This window comes from Grammomys surdaster, unplaced genomic scaffold (assembly GCF_004785775.1).
Source record: "Grammomys surdaster isolate TR1022 unplaced genomic scaffold, NIH_TR_1.0 62, whole genome shotgun sequence".
In the NCBI taxonomy this organism is placed as follows: domain Eukaryota; kingdom Metazoa; phylum Chordata; class Mammalia; order Rodentia; family Muridae; genus Grammomys; species Grammomys surdaster.
Genome location: NW_021604564.1, coordinates 18,191,748 through 18,200,824, shown reverse-complemented (window position 1 = coordinate 18,200,824; position 9,077 = coordinate 18,191,748).

Genomic DNA, 9,077 nt, shown 5'->3' with positions numbered 1-9,077 from the left:
CTCCCTCTTATCTTTTACAATGAAAGACCATAAGGATTATTGAATGTAGCAAACAAATAAAACATAGCCAACACAAAATATTATGAAATTCCTAGAAGAGGTGCTGGAGAGATGACTCAGTAGTTAAGAACACTGGCTGCTCTTCCAGAGGACCTGGATTTGATTCCCAGCACCCACACGGCAGCCCACTACTATCTGTATCTCCAGTCCTAGGGGATCTGCTGCCCTCTTTTGGTCTCCTCAGGCACTGCATGGTGCTGCACAGACACATGCAGGCAAAATGTACATGCATGTAACAACAAAAATTTAAAAAGTTTCAAATTCCTAGAGGACAAAATTTCCATAGTTTTTAACCAGGAAAGTTGTTTCTAACCAAAACACAAAATGACCTTGTCACTAATGAAGACGACAGAAGCCTACATAACAATGAAATCTTTTCGAAAGTTAAGGATTCATTCAAAAGTTGAAGGATAAGCAACAGACTGAAAGCCGCTACCTGTAACACATCCTTAAGGATATTTAAGGTGTGCTAGTTACAATGTGCAAAGTTCCACAAATGAGCCATGAAACTTGTCCATCTGTAGACTAGCAAAGGATATAAAGAGGCATTTTGTTCTTGGAGGATGAAATACAGTATACAGGAAATATGGTTGGATCCTCTCACCAGCATTTGAAGAACTACAAAAGAGACATGTTATCAGTGTGTACCCATTCTATCAGCAGAAAAGTAAAAGCTTGCTTGGGTCCAGTACAGATAAAAACATGGGATAGACACACTTGTCTCCTATGGTGCAGTGTAGGTAGGCACCATAGTCAGCATCAAAACCTTCATACATGCTGTGGGTGTTTACCTTGGGGTTTCTGTGGGACTCCTAACAGTGGGAGTGAGGCTGTTTCTGGCTCATTTGCCTGCTCGTGGGAAACTTTTCACTCTCATAATAGGTTGCCTTATCCAGGGTTGATATGAGGGTTTGTGCCTAATCTTATTGCATTTTTTTATGTCGTGTTTGGTTGATATCACTGAGAGACCTGCTCTTTCTAAAGGAAAAAGGAAGAAGAGTGGAACTGGGGGAGATGCAGGGGATGGGGGGAGACTGAAATTTGGGATGTATTGTATCAAGAAAGAATATAAAAAAAGAAAAAAAGAAAAGAAAAGAAAGAAAAAATCAAACAACCCCCACCTCAAAAATCCCCACCTCAGTTTGCAACTTATTTCCAAAATATCATAGAGAACTTTGCTTCTGCATTCAAGATATATGCACAAGCCAACGTTCCTCCCTCCCTCCCTCCCTCCCTCCCTCCCTTTCTCCCTTCTTTCCTTTTCTTCTTTAGACAGGGTCTCATGTAGCCTCAGGTTGACCTATAACTTACTTTTTAAGCTGAGACTTGACCTTGAATTTCCGATCCTCCAGTTCCTAGATGTTGGAATTACAAGAGTATCCCAGCATGCCTAGTTTATGCCGTGCTGAGGGTGAACCCAGGGCTTCATGCATGCTAGGCAAGCGTCATCAACTGATCCACATCTCTAACCCTTAACATTTCTCACAATAGAATCATTGGAAACCGAGGAGTGTGTCAGTATTCGGTCGAGATACTCTTATTGATGCTAGCCTTTTTAAAAGGTAAATCTCAGAGTAAGATGTTCAGTGAAACCCTGTGCTTAAACAACCTCTTGATGTATCATTGGTATAGTACCTAGAAAACTGTTTTAATCTTCCATACCTGCTTCAACAGCTCTGAGAGATACACCTCTATCCCTAAATTATTAACATAGAGAGAAAGAGCAGAGCTGAGAGTATGTGTATGAAGGTTTCCTGAGCATTCCTGAAGTGATTAATAAAAGCAACATTTACGTATAGTGTATAGTGTGGCACGTGTTGTAGATGTCAGAGGATGATGAAGCCAGGAAAGCTAGCTTCTACTCCTGCAGTATTTGTTTCTGTGGTGAGAACACTTAAGATCTTCGGTTCTGGGATTCTTAAGGAGATGGTACACTTGCTCTCTGGTCTGTGAACTTGTCTCTGTGCTGGAGACACAAGACAGAAGGTACAAAATGGAGTCCAAAGAGAGAGAGCAGTAAGTATCTAAGATAATGTGTAGGGTTCTAAAATGGCTCCCACCTAGACTGACTTGAGTCTGCATCCACAGACTGACAGGTTAATTCTGATGTTCCCCAGCACGTTCTTTGTTGTTTCCTTTTGGATTTTGATTGTTTTGAAACAATATTTATATTATGCTTATAAGTATCTTTATGTTATCTTGGTGATGCAGAAACGTTGGGAGCCGTCTTTTAGGTGATGGAAATTGTCTTGAGGAGCTAAGGTCTCAGAAAAATCACAAAGCTACCCCAAGCCGGTATCTCTCTGGTCTTGTTTTATGTATTTGAAAATGAAAATCATGGGCCAAGGAGGGTGAGTTTTAGGGAGAAGTTTATTTTGATTGGGATCTTTAGGAGGAAGAGGGAGCTGGAACTCCTCCTCAGCAGGAGGGGTCCCAGGAATCAGGGTACCATGGAGAGACGACTCTAGGGGCCGAGTGAAGCATGTGAAGGGGATGAACTGTCAGTCCAGTTGACCCAACCCCAGGGAGTCTAGGGAGTCAGATTCAGTCTTAAACATGCATTATCTTTAGACAAGATGCTCATTATGAAGATACAGAGACGCAGGAGCCAGGCTCTTCTCAGAACTGTTCCTTAGGGTTCCTGCCCTGTTGGAGAAGTTTCTCCTCCTGCTTGCATCCTGGCTAGCCTGAAACTTGCGACACAGACCAGGCTGCACTTGAACTCGTAGTGGTCTTCCTGCCTCCGATTCCTGAACAGATTAGAAGAAGCACACCCCTCTAGTTGGGTGAGTCACAGAATAGGTGTGTTAAGGACACACATCACTTATTAAAAATTCTTTACTGAGTTTTTTTACCCTACATTTGCTTATTAGAGAGATTTTTGTAGGTGATATTTAATTTTGTTTCACAAAAGGAACACTCTGAAAAATTGTGTCATCCACTGATTTGTTGCTGTTGTTGTTGTCATTGCTGTTTTGGTGTTGTTGCTGCTGTTGTTGTTGTTGTTGCTGCTGCTGTTGTTGCTGTTGCTGCCGCTGTTGCTATTATTTCTTTTGCTGTTGCTGCTGCTGCTGTTGTTATTGCTTCTGTTATTATTGTTGCTGCTGTTGCTGCTACTGTATTCATTTGCAGCCAGTACTCCCAACTTTTCCTCTCTGAGGAGTTACTTATCATGAGAAGATTATTTGCTGCATATCTAGTTGATAGTGATGTAGTCAGAGACACTAAAGCCTGCTAATTAACAATCTGTGTACAGTTATTACCTGCACCAAGGGCTCTTCAGTGATATTCTTAGAATGTAGACCCCACAATCCTATTTTTCACTAAAGTCCTTTCAGTAAAGGCCAGATGTGCTGATCATTAGAGAAATAAGGGTCTTCAGGCCTTGCTCTTGATCATGGGCTAAATTTGGTTCTTTTGAGGGCTGGGGATGTGGCTCAGCTGGTAACGTGCTTGCCTACCATGTGTAAAACTGTGGGTTTCAGGTCCAGCACCACTTTTAACCAGCCATGGTGGCTCACACTTGTAATCTCAACACTCAAGTGGCAGAGTCAGAGGATCAGGTTCAAGGTCATCCTAGGTTATATAGTGAGTTTCAGACAAGCCTGGACTACCTGATACCCAGTCTCAATTTAAAAAAAACAAAAACACCTTGAAGAGCCCAAAGATAAGAGCTTTAGGCCCCTGGAAGACTACTTCCCTCCTGGAGGTCAGTTCCTTACAGACTACTGCCCAGGAAGCCTGGGAGCATAGGAAAGTTTGTTCGGGACTTCTGATTTCTGTTGAGTCTCCTCTACACTTCTGAGCAGAGGGCAGGAGGGGCTACTCTTTGTGAGGAGAACTGGTGAATTTTTGTGCCAATTGAAGACGACGAATTAATGCTTCTCTGATATTCCTCAAATGAAAACCCCATGAACTAACCATTTTAGAGCATTAAGCTTTGCTTCATAATGCATTTTCCACAGATGAATCAAAGGCCCTAATGCATTTGCTATTTGGGAATAATAAAGCTTGAAGTGGGGCGGAGGACTTTCACATTTACATAAGAAGAAAGAGCCGGAAAGTTCCAGAGAATCGAGCACAGGGAAAGGTGCCCTGTGAGAATGACTGAAAAGACAGGCCTGCCCATAGCTGCTCTCCAGTCCATTACGGCTCCTCCTTCTTCTCTTTGCCTCCCTAGAACTTTCTAGATCCCAGCATCTTGCTAGCCTTTGTTGTGTGCTCCTGGGAGTGGCAAGGGGCCAAGAAACAAAGGAAAGGGGGGTGGTGGTGGAGAGTTTTTGCTTTACAAGTTTTCAGTCTTGATAAGCTGACACAATTCCTATTAGGAAAATAATGTCATTTACAAAGAATGAGTGTGCGGGCTAGTTTTATGTCAACTTGACACAGACTCAAGTAATTTAGGAAAAGGAACTCTGAATTGGGGAAAAAAATGCCTTCCTGAGACTGGCCTATAGGCTAGCATGTAGTGCATTTTCTTAATTAGCAATTGATTTGGGAGTGCTTAGTCCATTGTGGGTGGTGCAACCCCTGGGCAGACAGACCTGCATGGTATAAGAAAGCAGGCTGTGCAAGCCATGGGGGAGCAAGCCCATAAGCAGTGTTTCTACATAGTGTCTGATTCAGTTTCTGCCTCTAGTTCCTGGCCAGCTAGAGTTCTGCTCTAACTTCCCTCAGAGATGGACTGTTATGCTGAAGTAAAATAAACTCTTTCCTCTCCAAGTTGCTTTTGGACATGGTGCTGCATCTCAGCAGTAGAAATCGTACCTAAGACAAATAGAAGAAGTCAGAACAAACGTCAGGAATAGCAGCAATCTGATCATGAAGTTAAAACGGAATTGATGTACTTTGCAGTCTGCAGTAGCAGCTCTCTGAATCACAGAGAAACACAGTCTCTTCTGAGGTCCCCTGTACCTTTCTAAACTCTCAAGCAATTCTGGCAAAGAACTGTAGAATCAAACAACTTGATCTGTATGCCTGATAGCTTGTTAAGTAGGATTTTTAACTTTTATACAAAAAGAAAAATCATATAGAATCAGTTTTATTTGTTGATTCATAATGAAACAAGTCCAGGGCCAGGGTCTGCTGTATGTGGAGTCTGGGAAACAGAGGATGTGTTAGTACAGGTTTGGCTATGTGTGGTAGCAGGCATCATTATCAAACCATAGACAAAACTGAACGTTTCTTTCTCTAACAAAATGAGTTCAGGGTTGATGTGGGAGTGTCTGGTCGCTGACTGTTTTCACTGCTCTGGGTTTGCCTCATTTCTGAAAATGGCAATCCTTTCTCTAGACATCCTGCTCACATTCCAGCCAACAAGAGTGAAGAATGATACAGAATCCAAAGCTCAAAGGCAAGGTCGAGAAACAGCTGCTTTGCTCTATGGTCTGTATCATAGAAATCATTGGTTAACCTTGGGGTTAGCCTAGCTGCAAAGGAGGCTGAAATTGTGTGGTTTATTCTGCCCAGTGATGCTTTTGTTCAAACATGGGAGTTTCATGGATACAGGGCAAATGTTGTCAGACTGTTACATACTAACTAGATACTTATTGGAATAACTATTCATCACCATACTTCTTTGTTTACTTTTATCTTTACTGGTTTTTCCTTGGACTCTCATAGTAGCTGACTCTTTGGTTACATTTTGTGATGTCAGTAGCACTGGTAGTTAGGTAGGAGCCCCAGAGTCAGCAGCAGAGATAGTTTGTAACTCAGCAGGGAATACAGAGGCAGAAAGAGCCTCTTGGTCCCTTAGTTCATGGGCTCCCTTTCCCTAGTTTTTGGGCAGAGCGTCTTATCATACCATGCAAAGACAAGAAGAAAGTTAGCTGGCTTTTCTGGTCTCCGTGGCAGAACACCTCATAGAAAGGATAGCTAATTTCTCTAGGGAATCAGTGCAGAGGAAAAGGGTAACACAGCAAAGGTGTCAGGTTTGGAGAAAACAAAATCTTTTCTAAAAAACAAAACAAAAAAACAAAAACACTGCTACCCAACAAAAAACAAAGCCTGTGAGTCAGTTGGCTAACTCAAGCATTGCTTTTCATTAAATATCTCTTGCTCTTAAACTGTTGTCAATGGGACAAAAAGTTCTTTTTACAGAGTTAACCACTAGAGGTGACGGATTGTGCTGGAATCCATGACTAACAAAACCCAGTGTATTCACCATAGAAAGACTCATCTTCATGGTGCAGTGGGTCGTCTCACTTAGGAAGCTGAGTAGTAGGTAACATGTGAAGGAGAGGATGGAATGACGTCTTCTCTGTACCAGGATTGGGAGCAGGGCAGTGAGGGTATCAGCATTACGACATATTACTGGAGTGAGTCACTGGATGTCTGGTGGTTCAGTAGAACAGGCTTCTCAAGCTGTTAATTTTACTAAGGATGGAGGCTACTGTGTGTAACAGACAAGTGAGGTGTGGATTGAAAGCACTCATTGCTGTGTACCCCCATACTCTGATTCAATCTTTGTATCTAGCAAAGATACTAGGATATGAATTTCTCTTTTTTTATTATTTTATTTAAAAGATTTGTTTATTTTATGTGAGTACACTGTTGCTGTCTTCAGACACATCAGAAGAGAGAGCATCTGATCCTATTACAGATGGTTGTGAGCCACCATGTGGTTGCTGGAAACTGAACTCAGGACCTTTGGAAGAGAAGTCTGTGCTCTTAACCGCTGAGCCATCTCTCCAGCCCCAGGATATGAATTTTTCATGAACATCTTAGGACCAGGCTTTGAGATTTGCTGAGCTGTTGATTTGGGCAGTGTGGCTACATAGAGATCCAGCACTATAAAAACTGGAATGAGTCACTCTCACCAATTGCTGATTTGGGCAAGCTATGGGACTTCTGAGTTCACATTCTTCCTTTTCAAAAGATTTATTTTTAATTTTTAATCGTGTGTGTGTGTGTGTGTGTGTGTGTGTGTGCAGGGCCCTTGAAAACTACAGGTGTCCAATCTACTGGAAATTGAGTAATAGGTAGTTGTAAGCTGCCTGACATGCATGCTGGGAGTTGAACTAGGGACCTCTGAAAAAGCCATCTATCCAGCCCCCACATTCTTCATTTTCAAAATTGGTGGAGATATGGCCTAAGGATCATCTATTGACTGGAAAACAGATGAACACACACAGAACGTTCTTGGAAGTGATCAAGCACATGAAGGGCTCCTTCACCATGCTGTGTCCCAGGGCCCAGCTGGTGGTAACTGGTGATTTGTCACTGTCAGCACCAGTGTTCCCATCAAAGGCTCAGGCTTTAGAGTTGTGCCATTAGAAAACACCTGTTGAGCCGGGCAGTGGTGGCACACACCTTTAATCCCAGCACTTGGGAGGAAGAGGCAGGCAGATTTCTGAGTTTGAGGCCAGCCTGGTCTACAGAGTGAGTTCCAGGATAGCCAAGGCTATACAGAGAAAACCTGTCTCGGAAAAAAACAAAAACAAAAACAAAAAAACAAAAACAAAACCACCACCACCACTACCAACAACAACAACAAAACAACAAACAAACAAACAAACTAAAAATAAAACTGAAAAAAAAACCCTTAAAAAAAAAGAAAAAGAAAAAACCACCCGTTGTCAGCCAAACACATCACTTTGAAGTTAATCCTTGTCTTGAACCTTGAGAGGTGTGTCCCATGGAGGTGGGTCCTATGGGACTAACTGCTTCTATTTTCTTCTTAAAAAGAAATTCATAGTTGAATAATTTTGAGAGATACTGTGTTAAAGAACTACCCCTCCCCCACCACCACCTCTAGGGTCTCAGTATGTAACACACAGACTGGCCTTGAACTTGAGACTGTCATGTTTTTAGTCTCCAAGAGAGGATCTGCTTCTACAGATCATACTAAGAGTTGCAGGGCACACTTCCACGGGGCCACACTTACAATTCTGTAACAGAAAGCAGCTAATTAACAATTGGCTGGCAGATTTTGGGGAGAGTGAACAGGCAAAGATTTGCGCAGGAGCTGCAGTGTGTAAAGAGGAAACCTGAGGGGGAACCTCTGAGTGGAAGACACCAGAATAGCATCTGGGGTCCAAGAAGTTTGAGATTATAGAGCCAGAAAGTTCTGAAAGAGCAAAGTGTAGGTGGTTACAGCCTTCAGGGCGTGCTCATTAGGTTATACTGCTGTGCATGCAGTGCCGGAAGACAGCCTCCAGGTGACAGGAATAGTCAGGAAGATTCGTACTGAAAATTCCTGTTGAGCCAAGGCTTGAGAGAGTGAGGCTTGAAAGGCAAGGGTAGAGAAGCAGCCGGAAGAAGTGTTCTAAAGGAGATAGCCTGTGCTGCAAGCCGGGTCAGACAGATGAGCTGAGAGGGTTGTGGCCCTTTAGGGAGTGAAAAACAGGAAGTGAGGATTCATTCTCACTGCAGTGATACTCAGAAAGTCCAGGGTGGGTGGAGTTACCATGCATGACACAGTAACACTGCAGAAGACCAGTGCCCAGGATTCCATGGACCTGGGAGCTTCTCGGCTTCACCACAGTCCCAAGGGTCAGCTTAGGCAGTTCCTTATCCTCATGAATCTTTTTAGGAGGTCATATTGGGATGTCTTCTAGCCACCTTCTTCTAGCTACCTTGGGTAGCTCATTTCTGCTGTCTGTCAAGGTAGTTCTTGACTGTTGAGTTCTCGAGACCAATGTTTTCATGTGAAGTTCAACTTCTCCAAAGAGTATACAGGTCTCAGTTAGTGAGATCAGAGCCCTCTGGCCTACACACTAAGAATGGGTCACATTTTCTGTTTTCGTTACTTTCCTGTGTCTTTTTCCAGTCAGTAGAGACTACACTTTCAAATTTAGCTGTAGACCAGCAGACAGAAGAATGAGAATTTCTACACAAAGAAAACTATGAAGGCCAAATGCACACGTGGAATGTCTTCCCCACTAATATCACTCCCTGCTGGCTTGCTAAAGGTTACGTTAGGGCACGCAGAGCACCTATTGTACTGAAACTATCAAGCCTTCTCAGTGCAAAAACCACAGTCAGGACCTAGGACTCGGGAACATGTCCCTGAGAAA